This window comes from Taudactylus pleione, unplaced genomic scaffold, assembly GCF_031769625.1.
Source record: "Taudactylus pleione unplaced genomic scaffold, aTauple2 ptg000085l, whole genome shotgun sequence".
In the NCBI taxonomy this organism is placed as follows: domain Eukaryota; kingdom Metazoa; phylum Chordata; class Amphibia; order Anura; family Myobatrachidae; genus Taudactylus; species Taudactylus pleione.
In genome coordinates, this window is record NW_028284487.1 from 10,541,723 (window position 1) to 10,561,621 (window position 19,899).

General features: G+C 35.9%; 3 non-coding genes across 3 annotated transcripts; all 3 read left to right on the top strand.

Annotated features, from left to right (window-relative positions):
- Positions 1-4,911: 4,911 nt before the first annotated feature.
- TRNAI-AAU (transfer RNA isoleucine (anticodon AAU)) lies at positions 4,912-4,985 on the top strand. Its single transcript has one exon. It is a non-coding gene; the product is annotated as a tRNA-Ile (tRNA).
- A 7,060-nt stretch (positions 4,986-12,045) lies between these two features.
- On the top strand, positions 12,046-12,119 carry TRNAI-AAU (transfer RNA isoleucine (anticodon AAU)). The gene has a single exon. It is a non-coding gene; the product is annotated as a tRNA-Ile (tRNA).
- A 6,100-nt stretch (positions 12,120-18,219) lies between these two features.
- On the top strand, positions 18,220-18,293 carry TRNAI-AAU (transfer RNA isoleucine (anticodon AAU)). The gene has a single exon. It is a non-coding gene; the product is annotated as a tRNA-Ile (tRNA).
- Positions 18,294-19,899: the final 1,606 nt, after the last annotated feature.

Here is a 19,899-nt window from a genome sequence, read left to right on the forward strand (position 1 = left end):
AGAAAATTCTTAAAACCAGAATATCTTAAAACCATAGCACAAGTGATGGATCACTGCATTCTTATTGCAACTTTTCCTATTTTCAAATGTTTGACAAACATCTCTCCAGTTGAAAACTGATTTGAAACAGCTTCAAAATTAGTTTGGAGTAAAGAAACCACTGAAGATGATGGGATTTATACAAAGTTTAAATATAGATAAGCTATCCTAAAATTCAACTTTAAGGAAATTGAACAAAGTTAGGTCCCACCAAGATTTGATATCAGATTACTGGATTCAAAGTTCAAAGTGCTCACCATTACACCATGGAACCCATTGTTCTAGAGTCTTCCTCTACTCAATATTGCTGATCTTTGAAATACTGAATGTTATCCTGTTTTAGGTACATTTGGCATTTTTGAGTTTGCTGATGCTTTTATGTTTGGCCGGTTAGCTCAGTTGGTTAGAGCGTGGTGCTAGTAACGCCAAGGTCATGTTTTCGATCCCCATACGGGCAATGTGCTTTTTCTTGTTGTCCTACAAGAAATGCCAAGAAGGGATTTTATCCAGCGGCAAAGTGCATGAAGTGTGGGATGAATGCATTGGCTACAGTAAGCAGCCCTTGAAACTTGCTAGAGAACATCATAGACACATACAAAACAGAGAATTTTTAAATCCATGTTAGGAATAAAGAAAAATGTCATCCATTGGCTGATGCAGCATTTCTCTATATGGCATACATAGAAAACTTTTTCTCAAATATAGCAATATGGCAAATCTAAGAAATGCTAAGGCAAATTAATCAATCAGGACAGTTTTTTGGTGATTGAATCTACTATGGGGGACTATGTTTTAAGAAGAGAAGAAGAACAGACCTTTACTCTCATTAGTGCACACTGAAGAAGAAAATTCTTAAAACCAGAATATCTTAAAACCATAGCACAAGTGATGGATCACTGCATTCTTATTGCAACTTTTCCTATTTTCAAATGTTTGACAAACATCTCTCCAGTTGAAAACTGATTTGAAACAGCTTCAAAATTAGTTTGGAGTAAAGAAACCACTGAAGATGATGGGATTTATACAAAGTTTAAATATAGATAAGCTATCCTAAAATTCAACTTTAAGGAAATTGAACAAAGTTAGGTCCCACCAAGATTTGATATCAGATTACTGGATTCAAAGTCCAAAGTGCTCACCATTACACCATGGAACCCATTGTTCTAGAGTCTTCCTCTACTCAATATTGCTGATCTTTGAAATACTGAATGTTCTCCTGTTTTAGGTACATTTGGCATTTTTGAGTTTGCTGATGTTTTTATGTTTGGCCGGTTAGCTCAGTTGGTTAGAGCGTGGTGCTAATAACGCCAAGGTCATGTTTTCGATCCCCATACGGGCAATGTGCTTTTTCTTGTTGTCCTACAAGAAATGCCAAGAAGGGATTTTATCCAGCGGCAAAGTGCATGAAGTGTGGGATGAATGCATTGGCTACAGTAAGCAGCCCTTGAAACTTGCTAGAGAACATCATAGACACATACAAATCAGAGAATTTTTAAATCCATGTTAGGAATAAACAAAAATGTCATCCTTTGGCTGATGCAGCATTTCTCTATATGGCATACATAGAAAACTTTTTCTCAAATATAGCAATATGGCAAATCTAAGAAATGCTAAGGCAAATTAATCAATCAGGACATTTTTTTGGTGATTGAATCTACTATGGGGGACTAAGTTTTAAGAAGAGAAGAAGAACAGACCTTTACTCTCATTAGTGCACACTGAAGAAGAAAATTCTTAAAACCAGAATATCTTAAAACCATAGCACAAGTGATAGATCACTGCATTCTTATTGCAACTTTTCCTATTTCCAAATGTTTGATAAACATCTCTCCAGTTGAAAACTGATTTGAAACAGTTTCAAAATTAGTTTGGAGTAAAGAAACCACTGAAGATGATGGGATTTATGCAAAGTTTAAATATAGATAAGCTATCCTAAAATTCAACTTTAAGGAAATTGAACAAAGTTAGGTCCCACCAAGATTTGAAATCAGATTACTGGATTCAAAGTCCAAAGTGCTCACCATTACACCATGGAACCCATTGTTCGAGAGTCTTCCTCTACTCAATATTGCTGATCTTTGAAATACTGAATGTTCTCCTGTTTTAGGTACATTTGGCATTTTTGAGTTTGCTGTTGCTTTTATGTTTGGCCGGTTAGCTCAGTTTGTTAGAGCGTGGTGCTAAAAAAGCCAAGGTCATGTGTTCGATCCCCATACGGGCAATGTGCTTTTTCTTGTTGTCCTACAAGAAATGCCAAGAAGGGATTTTATCCAGCGGCAAAGTGCATGAAGTGTGGGATGAATGCATTGGCTACAGTAAGCAGCCCTTGAAACTTGCTAGAGAACATCATAGACACATACAAAACAGAGAATTTTTAAATCCATGTTAGGAATAAACAAAAATGTCATCCTTTGGCTGATGCAGCATTTCTCTATATGGCATACATAGAAAACTTTTTCTCAAATATAGCAATATGGCAAATCTAAGAAATGCTAAGGCAAATTAATCAATCAGGACATTTATTTGGTGATTGAATCTACTATGGGGGACTAAGTTTTAAGAAGAGAAGAAGAACAGACCTTTACTCTCATTAGTGCACACTGAAGAAGAAAATTCTTAAAACCAGAATATCTTAAAACCATAGCACAAGTGATGGATCACTGCATTCTTATTGCAACTTTTCCTATATTCAAATGTTTGACAAACATCTCTCCAGTTGAAAACTGATTTGAAACAGCTTCAAAATTAGTTTGGAGTAAAGAAACCACTGAAGATGATGGGATTTGTACAAAGTTTAAATATAGATAAGCTATCCTAAAATTCAACTTTAAGGAAATTGAACAAAGTTAGGTCCCACCAAGATTTGATATCAGATTACTGGATTCAAAGTTCAAAGTGCTCACCATTACACCATGGAACCCATTGTTCTAGAGTCTTCCTCTACTCAATATTGCTGATCTTTGAAATACTGAATGTTCTCCTGTTTTAGGTACATTTGGCATTTTTGAGTTTGCTGATGCTTTTATGTTTGGCCGGTTAGCTCAGTTGGTTAGAGCGTGATGCTAGTAACGCCAAGGTCATGTTTTCGATCCCCATACAGGCAATGTGCTTTTTCTTGTTGTCCTACAAGAAATGCCAAGAAGGGATTTTATCCAGCGGCAAAGTACATGAAGTGTGGGATGAATGCATTGGCTACAGTAAGCAGCCCTTGAAACTTGCTAGAGAACATCATAGACACATACAAAACAGAGAATTTTTAAATCCATGTTAGGAATAAACAAAAATGTCATCCTTTGGCTGGTGCAGCATTTCTCTATATGGCATACATAGAAAACTTTTTCTCAAATATAGCAATATGGCAAATCTAAGAAATGCTAAGGCAAATTAATCAATCAGGACATTTTTTTGGTGATTGAATCTACTATGGGGGACTATGTTTTAAGAAGAGAAGAAGAACAGACCTTTACTCTCATTAGTGCACACTGAAGAAGAAAATTCTTAAAACCAGAATATCTTAAAACCATAGCACAAGTGATGGATCACTGCATTCTTATTGCAACTTTTCCTATTCCAAATGTTTGATAAACATCTCTCCAGTTGAAAACTGATTTGAAACAGTTTCAAAATTAGTTTGGAGTAAAGAAACCACTGAAGATGATGGGATTTATGCAAAGTTTAAATATAGATAAGCTATCCTAAAATTCAACTTTAAGGAAATTGAACAAAGTTAGGTCCCACCAAGATTTGAAATCAGATTACTGGATTCAAAGTCCAAAGTGCTCACCATTACACCATGGAACCCATTGTTCGAGAGTCTTCCTCTACTCAATATTGCTGATCTTTGAAATACTGAATGTTCTCCTGTTTTAGGTACATTTGGCATTTTTGAGTTTGCTGATGCTTTTATGTTTGGCCGGTTAGCTCAGTTGGTAAGAGCGTGGTGCTAATAACACCAAGGTCATCTAAGAAATGCTAAGGCAAATTAATCAATCAGGACATTTTTTTGGTGATTGAATCTACTATGGGGGACTATATTCCGATGGGTTCGATCCCCATTCGGGCCATGTGCTTTTTCTTGTTGTCCAACAAGAAATGCCAAGAAGGGATTTTTTCCAGCGGCAAAGTGCATGAAGTGTGGGATGAATGCATTGGCTACAGTTAGCAGCCCTTGAAACTTGCTAGAGAACATCATAGACACATACAAAACAGAGAATTTTTAAATCCATGTTAGGAATAAACAAAAATGTCATCCTTTGGCTGATGCAGCATTTCTCTATATGGCATACATAGAAAACTTTTTCTCAAATATAGCAATATGGCAAATCTAAGAAATGCTAAGGGTAATTAATCAATCAGGACATTTATTTGGTGATTGAATCTACTATGGGGGACTAAGTTTTAAGAAGAGAAGAAGAACAGACCTTTACTCTCATTAGTGCACACTGAAGAAGAAAATTCTTAAAACCAGAATATCTTAAAACCATAGCACAAGTGATGGATCACTGCATTCTTATTGCAACTTTTCCTATTTTCAAATGTTTGACAAACATCTCTCCAGTTGAAAACTGATTTGAAACAGCTTCAAAATTAGTTTGGAGTAAAGAAACCACTGAAGATGATGGGATTTATACAAAGTTTAAATATAGATAAGCTATCCTAAAAATCAACTTTAAGGAAATTGAACAAAGTTAGGTCCCACCAAGATTTGATATAAAATTACTGGATTCAAAGTCCAAAGTGCTTACCATTACACCATGGAACCCATTGTTCTAGAGTCTTCCTCTACTCAATATTGCTGATCTTTGAAATACTGAATGTTCTCCTGTTTTAGGTACATTTGGCATTTTTGAGTTTGCTGATGCTTTTATGTTTGGCCGGTTAGCTCAGTTGGTAAGAGCGTGGTGCTAATAACGCCAAGGTCATGGGTTCGATCCCCATTCGGGCCATGTGCTTTTTCTTGTTGTCCAACAAGAAATGCCAAGAAGGGATTTTATCCAGCGGCAAAGTGCATGAAGTGTGGGATGAATGCATTGGCTACAGTTAGCAGCCCTTGAAACTTGCTAGAGAACATCATAGACACATACAAAACAGAGAATATTTAAATCCATGTTAGGAATAAACAAAATTTGTCATCCTTTGGCTGATGCAGCATTTCTCTATATGGCATACATAGAAAACTTTTTCTCAAATATAGCAATATGGCAAATCTAAGAAATGCTAAGGCTAATTAATCAATCAGGACATTTATTTGGTGATTGAATCTACTATGGGGGACTAAGTTTTAAGAAGAGAAGAAGAACAGACCTTTACTCTCATTAGTGCACACTAAAGAAGAAAATTCTTAAAACCAGAATATCTTAAAACCATAGCACAAGTGATGGATCACTGCATTCTTATTGCAACTTTTCCTATATTCAAATGTTTGACAAACATCTCTCCAGTTGAAAACTGATTTGAAACAGCTTCAAAATTAGTTTGGAGTAAAGAAACCACTGAAGATGATGGGATTTATACAAAGTTTAAATATAGATAAGCTATCCTAAAATTCAACTTTAAGGAAATTGAACAAAGTTAGGTCCCACCAAGATTTGATATCAGATTACTGGATTCAAAGTCCAAAGTGCTCACCATTACACCATGGAACCCATTGTTCTAGAGTCTTCCTCTACTCAATATTGCTGATCTTTGAAATACTGAATGTTCTCCTGTTTTAGGTACATTTGGCATTTTTGAGTTTGCTGATGCTTTTATGTTTGGCCGGTTAGCTCAGTTGGTTAGAGCGTGGCGCTAATAACGCCAAGGTCATGTTTTCGATCCCCATACGGGCAATGTGCTTTTTCTTGTTGTCCTACAAGAAATGCCAAGAAGGGATTTTATCCAGCGGCAAAGTGCATGAAGTGTGGGATGAATGCATTGGCTACAGTAAGCAGCCCTTGAAACTTGCTAGAGAACATCATAGACACATACAAAACAGAGAATTTTTAAATCCATGTTAGGAATAAACAAAAATGTCATCCTTTGGCTGATGCAGCATTTCTCTATATGGCATACATAGAAAACTTTTTCTCAAATATAGCAATATGGCAAATCTAAGAAATGCTAAGGCAAATTAATCAATCAGGACATTTTTTTGGTGATTGAATCTACTATGGGGGACTAAGTTTTAAGAAGAGAAGAAGAACAGACCTTTACTCTCATTAGTGCACACTGAAGAAGAATATTCTTAAAACCAGAATATCTTAAAACCATAGCACAAGTGATGGATCACTGCATTCTTATTGCAACTTTTCCTATTTCCAAATGTTTGATAAACATCTCTCCAGTTGAAAACTGATTTGAAACAGTTTCAAAATTAGTTTGGAGTAAAGAAACCACTGAAGATGATGGGATTTATGCAAAGTTTAAATATAGATAAGCTATACTAAAATTCAACTTTAAGGAAATTGAACAAAGTTAGGTCCCACCAAGATTTGAAATCAGATTACTGGATTCAAAGTCCAAAGTGCTCACCATTACACCATGGAACCCATTGTTCGAGAGTCTTCCTCTACTCAATATTGCTGATCTTTGAAATACTGAATGTTCTCCTGTTTTAGGTACATTTGGCATTTTTGAGTTTGCTGTTGCTTTTATGTTTGGCCGGTTAGCGCAGTTTGTTAGAGCGTGGTGCTAATAAAGCCAAGGTCATGTGTTCGATCCCCATACGGGCAATGTGCTTTTTCTTGTTGTCCTACAAGAAATGCCAAGAAGGGATTTTATCCAGCGGCAAAGTGCATGAAGTGTGGGATGAATGCATTGGCTACAGTAAGCAGCCCTTGAAACTTGCTAGAGAACATCATAGACACATACAAAACAGAGAATTTTTAAATCCATGTTAGGAATAAACAAAAATGTCATCCTTTGGCTGATGCAGCATTTCTCTATATGGCATACATAGAAAACTTTTTCTCAAATATAGCAATATGGCAAATCTAAGAAATGCTAAGGCAAATTAATCAATCAGGACATTTATTTGGTGATTGAATCTACTATGGGGGACTAAGTTTTAAGAAGAGAAGAAGAACAGACCTTTACTCTCATTAGTGCACACTGAAGAAGAAAATTCTTAAAACCAGAATATCTTAAAACCATAGCACAAGTGATGGATCACTGCATTCTTATTGCAACTTTTCCTATTCCAAATGTTTGATAAACATCTCTCCAGTTGAAAACTGATTTGAAACAGTTTCAAAATTAGTTTGGAGTAAAGAAACCACTGAAGATGATGGGATTTATGAACGTTTAAATATAGATAAGCTATCCTAAAATTCAACTTTAAGGAAATTGAACAAAGTTAGGTCCCACCAAGATTTGAAATCAGATTACTGGATTCAAAGTCCAAAGTGCTCACCATTACACCATGGAACCCATTGTTCGAGAGTCTTCCTCTACTCAATATTGCTGATCTTTGAAATACTGAATGTTCTCCTGTTTTAGGTACATTTGGCATTTTTGAGTTTGCTGATGCTTTTATGTTTGGCCGGTTAGCTCAGTTGGTAAGAGCGTGGTGCTAATAACGCCAAGGTCATCTAAGAAATGCTAAGGCAAATTAATCAATCAGGACATTTTTTTGGTGATTGAATCTACTATGGGGGACTATGTTCCGATGGGTTCGATCCCCATTCGGGCCATGTGCTTTTTCTTGTTGTCCAACAAGAAATGCCAAGAAGGGATTTTTTCCAGCGGCAAAGTGCATGAAGTGTGGGATGAATGCATTGGCTACAGTTAGCAGCCCTTGAAACTTGCTAGAGAACATCATAGACACATACAAAACAGAGAATTTTTAAATCCATGTTAGGAATAAACAAAAATGTCATCCTTTGGCTGATGCAGCATTTCTCTATATGGCATACATAGAAAACTTTTTCTCAAATATAGCAATATGGCAAATCTAAGAAATGCTAAGGGTAATTAATCAATCAGGACATTTATTTGGTGATTGAATCTACTATGGGGGACTAAGTTTTAAGAAGAGAAGAAGAACAGACCTTTACTCTCATTAGTGCACACTGAAGAAGAAAATTCTTAAAACCAGAATATCTTAAAACCATAGCACAAGTGATGGATCACTGCATTCTTATTGCAACTTTTCCTATTTTCAAATGTTTGACAAACATCTCTCCAGTTGAAAACTGATTTGAAACAGCTTCAAAATTAGTTTGGAGTAAAGAAACCACTGAAGATGATGGGATTTATACAAAGTTTAAATATAGATAAGCTATCCTAAAAATCAACTTTAAGGAAATTGAACAAAGTTAGGTCCCACCAAGATTTGATATAAAATTACTGGATTCAAAGTCCAAAGTGCTTACCATTACACCATGGAACCCATTGTTCTAGAGTCTTCCTCTACTCAATATTGCTGATCTTTGAAATACTGAATGTTCTCCTGTTTTAGGTACATTTGGCATTTTTGAGTTTGCTGATGCTTTTATGTTTGGCCGGTTAGCTCAGTTGGTAAGAGCGTGGTGCTAATAACGCCAAGGTCATGGGTTCTATCCCCATTCGGGCCATGTGCTTTTTCTTGTTGTCCAACAAGAAATGCCAAGAAGGGATTTTATCCAGCGGCAAAGTGCATGAAGTGTGGGATGAATGCATTGGCTACAGTTAGCAGCCCTTGAAACTTGCTAGAGAACATCATAGACACATACAAAACAGAGAATATTTAAATCCATGTTAGGAATAAACAAAAATGTCATCCTTTGGCTGATGCAGCATTTCTCTATATGGCATACATAGAAAACTTTTTCTCAAATATAGCAATATGGCAAATCTAAGAAATGCTAAGGCTAATTAATCAATCAGGACATTTATTTGGTGATTGAATCTACTATGGGGGACTAAGTTTTAAGAAGAGAAGAAGAACAGACCTTTACTCTCATTAGTGCACACTAAAGAAGAAAATTCTTAAAACCAGAATATCTTAAAACCATAGCACAAGTGATGGATCACTGCATTCTTATTGCAACTTTTCCTATATTCAAATGTTTGACAAACATCTCTCCAGTTGAAAACTGATTTGAAACAGCTTCAAAATTAGTTTGGAGTAAAGAAACCACTGAAGATGATGGGATTTATACAAAGTTTAAATATAGATAAGCTATCCTAAAATTCAACTTTAAGGAAATTGAACAAAGTTAGGTCCCACCATGATTTGATATCAGATTACTGGATTCAAAGTCCAAAGTGCTCACCATTACACCATGGAACCCATTGTTCTAGAGTCTTCCTCTACTCAATATTGCTGATCTTTGAAATACTGAATGTTCTCCTGTTTTAGGTACATTTGGCATTTTTGAGTTTGCTGATGCTTTTATGTTTGGCCGGTTAGCTCAGTTGGTTAGAGCGTGGCGCTAATAACGCCAAGGTCATGTTTTCGATCCCCATACGGGCAATGTGCTTTTTCTTGTTGTCCTACAAGAAATGCCAAGAAGGGATTTTATCCAGCGGCAAAGTGCATGAAGTGTGGGATGAATGCATTGGCTACAGTAAGCAGCCCTTGAAACTTGCTAGAGAACATCATAGACACATACAAAACAGAGAATTTTTAAATCCATGTTAGGAATAAACAAAAATGTCATCCTTTGGCTGATGCAGCATTTCTCTATATGGCATACATAGAAAACTTTTTCTCAAATATAGCAATATGGCAAATCTAAGAAATGCTAAGGCAAATTAATCAATCAGGACATTTTTTTGGTGATTGAATCTACTATGGGGGACTAAGTTTTAAGAAGAGAAGAAGAACAGACCTTTACTCTCATTAGTGCACACTGAAGAAGAAAATTCTTAAAACCAGAATATCTTAAAACCATAGCACAAGTGATGGATCACTGCATTCTTATTGCAACTTTTCCTATTTCCAAATGTTTGATAAACATCTCTCCAGTTGAAAACTGATTTGAAACAGTTTCAAAATTAGTTTGGAGTAAAGAAACCACTGAAGATGATGGGATTTATGCAAAGTTTAAATATAGATAAGCTATACTAAAATTCAACTTTAAGGAAATTGAACAAAGTTAGGTCCCACCAAGATTTGAAATCAGATTACTGGATTCAAAGTCCAAAGTGCTCACCATTACACCATGGAACCCATTGTTCGAGAGTCTTCCTCTACTCAATATTGCTGATCTTTGAAATACTGAATGTTCTCCTGTTTTAGGTACATTTGGCATTTTTGAGTTTGCTGTTGCTTTTATGTTTGGCCGGTTAGCGCAGTTTGTTAGAGCGTGGTGCTAATAAAGCCAAGGTCATGTGTTCGATCCCCATACGGGCAATGTGCTTTTTCTTGTTGTCCTACAAGAAATGCCAAGAAGGGATTTTATCCAGCGGCAAAGTGCATGAAGTGTGGGATGAATGCATTGGCTACAGTAAGCAGCCCTTGAAACTTGCTAGAGAACATCATAGACACATACAAAACAGAGAATTTTTAAATCCATGTTAGGAATAAACAAAAATGTCATCCTTTGGCTGATGCAGCATTTCTCTATATGGCATACATAGAAAACTTTTTCTCAAATATAGCAATATGGCAAATCTAAGAAATGCTAAGGCAAATTAATCAATCAGGACATTTATTTGGTGATTGAATCTACTATGGGGGACTAAGTTTTAAGAAGAGAAGAAGAACAGACCTTTACTCTCATTAGTGCACACTGAAGAAGAAAATTCTTAAAACCAGAATATCTTAAAACCATAGCACAAGTGATGGATCACTGCATTCTTATTGCAACTTTTCCTATATTCAAATGTTTGACAAACATCTCTCCAGTTGAAAACTGATTTGAAACAGCTTCAAAATTAGTTTGGAGTAAAGAAACCACTGAAGATGATGGGATTTATACAAAGTTTAAATATAGATAAGCTATCCTAAAATTCAACTTTAAGGAAATTGAACAAAGTTAGGTCCCACCAAGATTTGATATCAGATTACTGGATTCAAAGTTGAAAGTGCTCACCATTACACCATGGAACCCATTGTTCTAGAGTCTTCCTCTACTCAATATTGCTGATCTTTGAAATACTGAATGTTCTCCTGTTTTAGGTACATTTGGCATTTTTGAGTTTGCTGATGCTTTTATGTTTGGCCGGTTAGCTCTGTTGGTTAGAGCGTGGTGCTAGTAACGCCAAGGTCATGTTTTCGATCCCCATACGGGCAATGTGCTTTTTCTTGTTGTCCTACAAGAAATGCCAAGAAGGGATTTTATCCAGCGGCAAAGTGCATGAAGTGTGGGATGAATGCATTGGCTACAGTAAGCAGCCCTTGAAACTTGCTAGAGAACATCATAGACACATACAAAACAGAGAATTTTTAAATCCATGTTAGGAATAAACAAAAATGTCATCCTTTGGCTGATGCAGCATTTCTCTATATGGCATACATAGAAAACTTTTTCTCAAATATAGCAATATGGCAAATCTAAGAAATGCTAAGGCAAATTAATCAATCAGGACATTTTTTTGGTGATTGAATCTACTATGGGGGACTAAGTTTTAAGAAGAGAAGAAGAACAGACCTTTACTCTCATTAGTGCACACTGAAGAAGAAAATTCTTAAAACCAGAATATCTTAAAACCATAGCACAAGTGATGGATCACTGCATTCTTATTGCAACTTTTCCTATTTTCAAATGTTTGACAAACATCTCTCCAGTTGAAAACTGATTTGAAACAGCTTCAAAATTAGTTTGGAGTAAAGAAACCACTGAAGATGATGGGATTTATACAAAGTTTAAATATAGATAAGCTATCCTAAAAATCAACTTTAAGGAAATTGAACAAAGTTAGGTCCCACCAAGATTTGATATCAGATTACTTGATTCAAAGTCCAAAGTGCTCACCATTACACCATGGAACCCATTGTTCTAGAGTCTTCCTCTACTCAATATTGCTGATCTTTGAAATACTGAATGTTCTCCTGTTTTAGGTACATTTGGCATTTTTGTGTTTGCTGATGCTTTCATGTTTGGCCGGTTAGCTCAGTTGGTTAGAGCGTGGTGCTAATAACGCCAAGGTCATGTGTTCGATCCCCATACAGGCCATGTGCTTTTTCTTGTTGTCCTACAAGAAATGCCAAGAAGGGATTTTATCCAGCGGCAAAGTGCATGAAGTGTGGGATGAATGCATTGGCTACAGTTAGCAGCCCTTGAAACTTGCTAGAGAACATCATAGACACATACAAAACAGAGAATTTTTAAATCCATGTTAGCAATAAACAAAAATGTCATCCTTTGGCTGATGCAGCATTTCTCTATATGGCATACATAGAAAACTTTTTCTCAAATATAGCAATATGGCAAATCTAAGAAATGCTAAGGCTAATTAATCAATCAGGACATTTATTTGGTGATTGAATCTACTATGGGGGACTAAGTTTTAAGAAGAGAAGAAGAACAGACCTTTACTCTCATTAGTGCACACTAAAGAAGAAAATTCTTAAAACCAGAATATCTTAAAACCATAACACAAGTGATGGATCACTGCATTCTTATTGCAACTTTTCCTATTTTCAAATGTTTGACAAACATCTCTCCAGTTGAAAACTGATTTGAAACAGCTTCATAATTAGTTTGGAGTAAAGAAACCACTGAAGATGATGGGATTTATACAAAGTTTAAATATAGATAAGCTATCCTAAAATTCAACTTTAAGGAAATTGAACAAAGTTAGGTCCCACCAAGATTTGATATCAGATTACTGGATTCAAAGTCCAAAGTGCTCACCATTACACCATGGAACCCATTGTTCTAGAGTCTTCCTCTACTCAATATTGCTGATCTTTGAAATACTGAATGTTCTCCTGTTTTAGGTACATTTGGCATTTTTGTGTTTGCTGATGCTTTCATGTTTGGCCGGTTAGCTCAGTTGGTAAGAGCGTGGTGCTAATAACGCCAAGGTCATGGGTTCTATCCCCATTCGGGCCATGTGCTTTTTCTTGTTGTCCAACAAGAAATGCCAAGAAGGGATTTTATCCAGCGGCAAAGTGCATGAAGTGTGGGATGAATGCATTGGCTACAGTTAGCAGCCCTTGAAACTTGCTAGAGAACATCATAGACACATACAAAACAGAGAATATTTAAATCCATGTTAGGAATAAACAAAAATGTCATCCTTTGGCTGATGCAGCATTTCTCTATATGGCATACATAGAAAACTTTTTCTCAAATATAGCAATATGGCAAATCTAAGAAATGCTAAGGCTAATTAATCAATCAGGACATTTATTTGGTGATTGAATCTACTATGGGGGACTAAGTTTTAAGAAGAGAAGAAGAACAGACCTTTACTCTCATTAGTGCACACTAAAGAAGAAAATTCTTAAAACCAGAATATCTTAAAACCATAGCACAAGTGATGGATCACTGCATTCTTATTGCAACTTTTCCTATATTCAAATGTTTGACAAACATCTCTCCAGTTGAAAACTGATTTGAAACAGCTTCAAAATTAGTTTGGAGTAAAGAAACCACTGAAGATGATGGGATTTATACAAAGTTTAAATATAGATAAGCTATCCTAAAATTCAACTTTAAGGAAATTGAACAAAGTTAGGTCCCACCATGATTTGATATCAGATTACTGGATTCAAAGTCCAAAGTGCTCACCATTACACCATGGAACCCATTGTTCTAGAGTCTTCCTCTACTCAATATTGCTGATCTTTGAAATACTGAATGTTCTCCTGTTTTAGGTACATTTGGCATTTTTGAGTTTGCTGATGCTTTTATGTTTGGCCGGTTAGCTCAGTTGGTTAGAGCGTGGCGCTAATAACGCCAAGGTCATGTTTTCGATCCCCATACGGGCAATGTGCTTTTTCTTGTTGTCCTACAAGAAATGCCAAGAAGGGATTTTATCCAGCGGCAAAGTGCATGAAGTGTGGGATGAATGCATTGGCTACAGTAAGCAGCCCTTGAAACTTGCTAGAGAACATCATAGACACATACAAAACAGAGAATTTTTAAATCCATGTTAGGAATAAACAAAAATGTCATCCTTTGGCTGATGCAGCATTTCTCTATATGGCATACATAGAAAACTTTTTCTCAAATATAGCAATATGGCAAATCTAAGAAATGCTAAGGCAAATTAATCAATCAGGACATTTTTTTGGTGATTGAATCTACTATGGGGGACTAAGTTTTAAGAAGAGAAGAAGAACAGACCTTTACTCTCATTAGTGCACACTGAAGAAGAAAATTCTTAAAACCAGAATATCTTAAAACCATAGCACAAGTGATGGATCACTGCATTCTTATTGCAACTTTTCCTATTTCCAAATGTTTGATAAACATCTCTCCAGTTGAAAACTGATTTGAAACAGTTTCAAAATTAGTTTGGAGTAAAGAAACCACTGAAGATGATGGGATTTATGCAAAGTTTAAATATAGATAAGCTATACTAAAATTCAACTTTAAGGAAATTGAACAAAGTTAGGTCCCACCAAGATTTGAAATCAGATTACTGGATTCAAAGTCCAAAGTGCTCACCATTACACCATGGAACCCATTGTTCGAGAGTCTTCCTCTACTCAATATTGCTGATCTTTGAAATACTGAATGTTCTCCTGTTTTAGGTACATTTGGCATTTTTGAGTTTGCTGTTGCTTTTATGTTTGGCCGGTTAGCGCAGTTTGTTAGAGCGTGGTGCTAATAAAGCCAAGGTCATGTGTTCGATCCCCATACGGGCAATGTGCTTTTTCTTGTTGTCCTACAAGAAATGCCAAGAAGGGATTTTATCCAGCGGCAAAGTGCATGAAGTGTGGGATGAATGCATTGGCTACAGTAAGCAGCCCTTGAAACTTGCTAGAGAACATCATAGACACATACAAAACAGAGAATTTTTAAATCCATGTTAGGAATAAACAAAAATGTCATCCTTTGGCTGATGCAGCATTTCTCTATATGGCATACATAGAAAACTTTTTCTCAAATATAGCAATATGGCAAATCTAAGAAATGCTAAGGCAAATTAATCAATCAGGACATTTATTTGGTGATTGAATCTACTATGGGGGACTAAGTTTTAAGAAGAGAAGAAGAACAGACCTTTACTCTCATTAGTGCACACTGAAGAAGAAAATTCTTAAAACCAGAATATCTTAAAACCATAGCACAAGTGATGGATCACTGCATTCTTATTGCAACTTTTCCTATATTCAAATGTTTGACAAACATCTCTCCAGTTGAAAACTGATTTGAAACAGCTTCAAAATTAGTTTGGAGTAAAGAAACCACTGAAGATGATGGGATTTATACAAAGTTTAAATATAGATAAGCTATCCTAAAATTCAACTTTAAGGAAATTGAACAAAGTTAGGTCCCACCAAGATTTGATATCAGATTACTGGATTCAAAGTTGAAAGTGCTCACCATTACACCATGGAACCCATTGTTCTAGAGTCTTCCTCTACTCAATATTGCTGATCTTTGAAATACTGAATGTTCTCCTGTTTTAGGTACATTTGGCATTTTTGAGTTTGCTGATGCTTTTATGTTTGGCCGGTTAGCTCTGTTGGTTAGAGCGTGGTGCTAGTAACGCCAAGGTCATGTTTTCGATCCCCATACGGGCAATGTGCTTTTTCTTGTTGTCCTACAAGAAATGCCAAGAAGGGATTTTATCCAGCGGCAAAGTGCATGAAGTGTGGGATGAATGCATTGGCTACAGTAAGCAGCCCTTGAAACTTGCTAGAGAACATCATAGACACATACAAAACAGAGAATTTTTAAATCCATGTTAGGAATAAACAAAAATGTCATCCTTTGGCTGATGCAGCATTTCTCTATATGGCATACATAGAAAACTTTTTCTCAAATATAGCAATATGGCAAATCTAAGAAATGCTAAGGCAAATTAATCAATCAGGACATTTTTTTGGTGATTGAATCTACTATGGGGGACTAAGTTTTAAGAAGAGAAGAAGAACAGACCTTTACTCTCATTAGTGCACACTGAAGAAGAAAATTCTTAAAACCAGAATATCTTAAAACCATAGCACAAGTGATGGATCACTGCATTCTTATTGCAACTTTTCCTATTTTCAAATGTTTGACAAACATCTCTCCAGTTGAAAACTGATTTGAAACAGCTTCAAAATTAGTTTGGAGTAAAGAAACCACTGAAGATGATGGGATTTATACAAAGTTTAAATATAGATAAGCTATCCTAAAAATCAACTTTAAGGAAATTGAACAAAGTTAGGTCCCACCAAGATTTGATATCAGATTACTTGATTCAAAGTCCAAAGTGCTCACCATTACACCATGGAACCCATTGTTCTAGAGTCTTCCTCTACTCAATATTGCTGATCTTTGAAATACTGAATGTTCTCCTGTTTTAGGTACATTTGGCATTTTTGAGTTTGCTGTTGCTTTTATGTTTGGCCGGTTAGCGCAGTTTGTTAGAGCGTGGTGCTAATAAAGCCAAGGTCATGTGTTCGATCCCCATACGGGCAATGTGCTTTTTCTTGTTGTCCTACAAGAAATGCCAAGAAGGGATTTTATCCAGCGGCAAAGTGCATGAAGTGTGGGATGAATGCATTGGCTACAGTAAGCAGCCCTTGAAACTTGCTAGAGAACATCATAGACACATACAAAACAGAGAATTTTTAAATCCATGTTAGGAATAAACAAAAATGTCATCCTTTGGCTGATGCAGCATTTCTCTATATGGCATACATAGAAAACTTTTTCTCAAATATAGCAATATGGCAAATCTAAGAAATGCTAAGGCAAATTAATCAATCAGGACATTTATTTGGTGATTGAATCTACTATGGGGGACTAAGTTTTAAGAAGAGAAGAAGAACAGACCTTTACTCTCATTAGTGCACACTGAAGAAGAAAATTCTTAAAACCAGAATATCTTAAAACCATAGCACAAGTGATGGATCACTGCATTCTTATTGCAACTTTTCCTATATTCAAATGTTTGACAAACATCTCTCCAGTTGAAAACTGATTTGAAACAGCTTCAAAATTAGTTTGGAGTAAAGAAACCACTGAAGATGATGGGATTTATACAAAGTTTAAATATAGATAAGCTATCCTAAAATTCAACTTTAAGGAAATTGAACAAAGTTAGGTCCCACCAAGATTTGATATCAGATTACTGGATTCAAAGTTGAAAGTGCTCACCATTACACCATGGAACCCATTGTTCTAGAGTCTTCCTCTACTCAATATTGCTGATCTTTGAAATACTGAATGTTCTCCTGTTTTAGGTACATTTGGCATTTTTGAGTTTGCTGATGCTTTTATGTTTGGCCGGTTAGCTCTGTTGGTTAGAGCGTGGTGCTAGTAACGCCAAGGTCATGTTTTCGATCCCCATACGGGCAATGTGCTTTTTCTTGTTGTCCTACAAGAAATGCCAAGAAGGGATTTTATCCAGCGGCAAAGTGCATGAAGTGTGGGATGAATGCATTGGCTACAGTAAGCAGCCCTTGAAACTTGCTAGAGAACATCATAGACACATACAAAACAGAGAATTTTTAAATCCATGTTAGGAATAAACAAAAATGTCATCCTTTGGCTGATGCAGCATTTCTCTATATGGCATACATAGAAAACTTTTTCTCAAATATAGCAATATGGCAAATCTAAGAAATGCTAAGGCAAATTAATCAATCAGGACATTTTTTTGGTGATTGAATCTACTATGGGGGACTAAGTTTTAAGAAGAGAAGAAGAACAGACCTTTACTCTCATTAGTGCACACTGAAGAAGAAAATTCTTAAAACCAGAATATCTTAAAACCATAGCACAAGTGATGGATCACTGCATTCTTATTGCAACTTTTCCTATTTTCAAATGTTTGACAAACATCTCTCCAGTTGAAAACTGATTTGAAACAGCTTCAAAATTAGTTTGGAGTAAAGAAACCACTGAAGATGATGGGATTTATACAAAGTTTAAATATAGATAAGCTATCCTAAAAATCAACTTTAAGGAAATTGAACAAAGTTAGGTCCCACCAAGATTTGATATCAGATTACTTGATTCAAAGTCCAAAGTGCTCACCATTACACCATGGAACCCATTGTTCTAGAGTCTTCCTCTACTCAATATTGCTGATCTTTGAAATACTGAATGTTCTCCTGTTTTAGGTACATTTGGCATTTTTGTGTTTGCTGATGCTTTCATGTTTGGCCGGTTAGCTCAGTTGGTTAGAGCGTGGTGCTAATAACGCCAAGGTCATGTGTTCGATCCCCATACAGGCCATGTGCTTTTTCTTGTTGTCCTACAAGAAATGCCAAGAAGGGATTTTATCCAGCGGCAAAGTGCATGAAGTGTGGGATGAATGCATTGGCTACAGTTAGCAGCCCTTGAAACTTGCTAGAGAACATCATAGACACATACAAAACAGAGAATTTTTAAATCCATGTTAGCAATAAACAAAAATGTCATCCTTTGGCTGATGCAGCATTTCTCTATATGGCATACATAGAAAACTTTTTCTCAAATATAGCAATATGGCAAATCTAAGAAATGCTAAGGCTAATTAATCAATCAGGACATTTATTTGGTGATTGAATCTACTATGGGGGACTAAGTTTTAAGAAGAGAAGAAGAACAGACCTTTACTCTCATTAGTGCACACTAAAGAAGAAAATTCTTAAAACCAGAATATCTTAAAACCATAACACAAGTGATGGATCACTGCATTCTTATTGCAACTTTTCCTATTTTCAAATGTTTGACAAACATCTCTCCAGTTGAAAACTGATTTGAAACAGCTTCATAATTAGTTTGGAGTAAAGAAACCACTGAAGATGATGGGATTTATACAAAGTTTAAATATAGATAAGCTATCCTAAAATTCAACTTTAAGGAAATTGAACAAAGTTAGGTCCCACCAAGATTTGATATCAGATTACTGGATTCAAAGTCCAAAGTGCTCACCATTACACCATGGAACCCATTGTTCTAGAGTCTTCCTCTACTCAATATTGCTGATCTTTGAAATACTGAATGTTCTCCTGTTTTAGGTACATTTGGCATTTTTGTGTTTGCTGATGCTTTCATGTTTGGCCGGTTAGCTCAGTTGGTAAGAGCGTGGTGCTAATAACGCCAAGGTCATGGGTTCTATCCCCATTCGGGCCATGTGCTTTTTCTTGTTGTCCAACAAGAAATGCCAAGAAGGGATTTTATCCAGCGGCAAAGTGCATGAAGTGTGGGATGAATGCATTGGCTACAGTTAGCAGCCCTTGAAACTTGCTAGAGAACATCATAGACACATACAAAACAGAGAATATTTAAATCCATGTTAGGAATAAACAAAAATGTCATCCTTTGGCTGATGCAGCATTTCTCTATATGGCATACATAGAAAACTTTTTCTCAAATATAGCAATATGGCAAATCTAAGAAATGCTAAGGCTAATTAATCAATCAGGACATTTATTTGGTGATTGAATCTACTATGGGGGACTAAGTTTTAAGAAGAGAAGAAGAACAGACCTTTACTCTCATTAGTGCACACTAAAGAAGAAAATTCTTAAAACCAGAATATCTTAAAACCATAGCACAAGTGATGGATCACTGCATTCTTATTGCAACTTTTCCTATATTCAAATGTTTGACAAACATCTCTCCAGTTGAAAACTGATTTGAAACAGCTTCAAAATTAGTTTGGAGTAAAGAAACCACTGAAGATGATGGGATTTATACAAAGTTTAAATATAGATAAGCTATCCTAAAATTCAACTTTAAGGAAATTGAACAAAGTTAGGTCCCACCATGATTTGATATCAGATTACTGGATTCAAAGTCCAAAGTGCTCACCATTACACCATGGAACCCATTGTTCTAGAGTCTTCCTCTACTC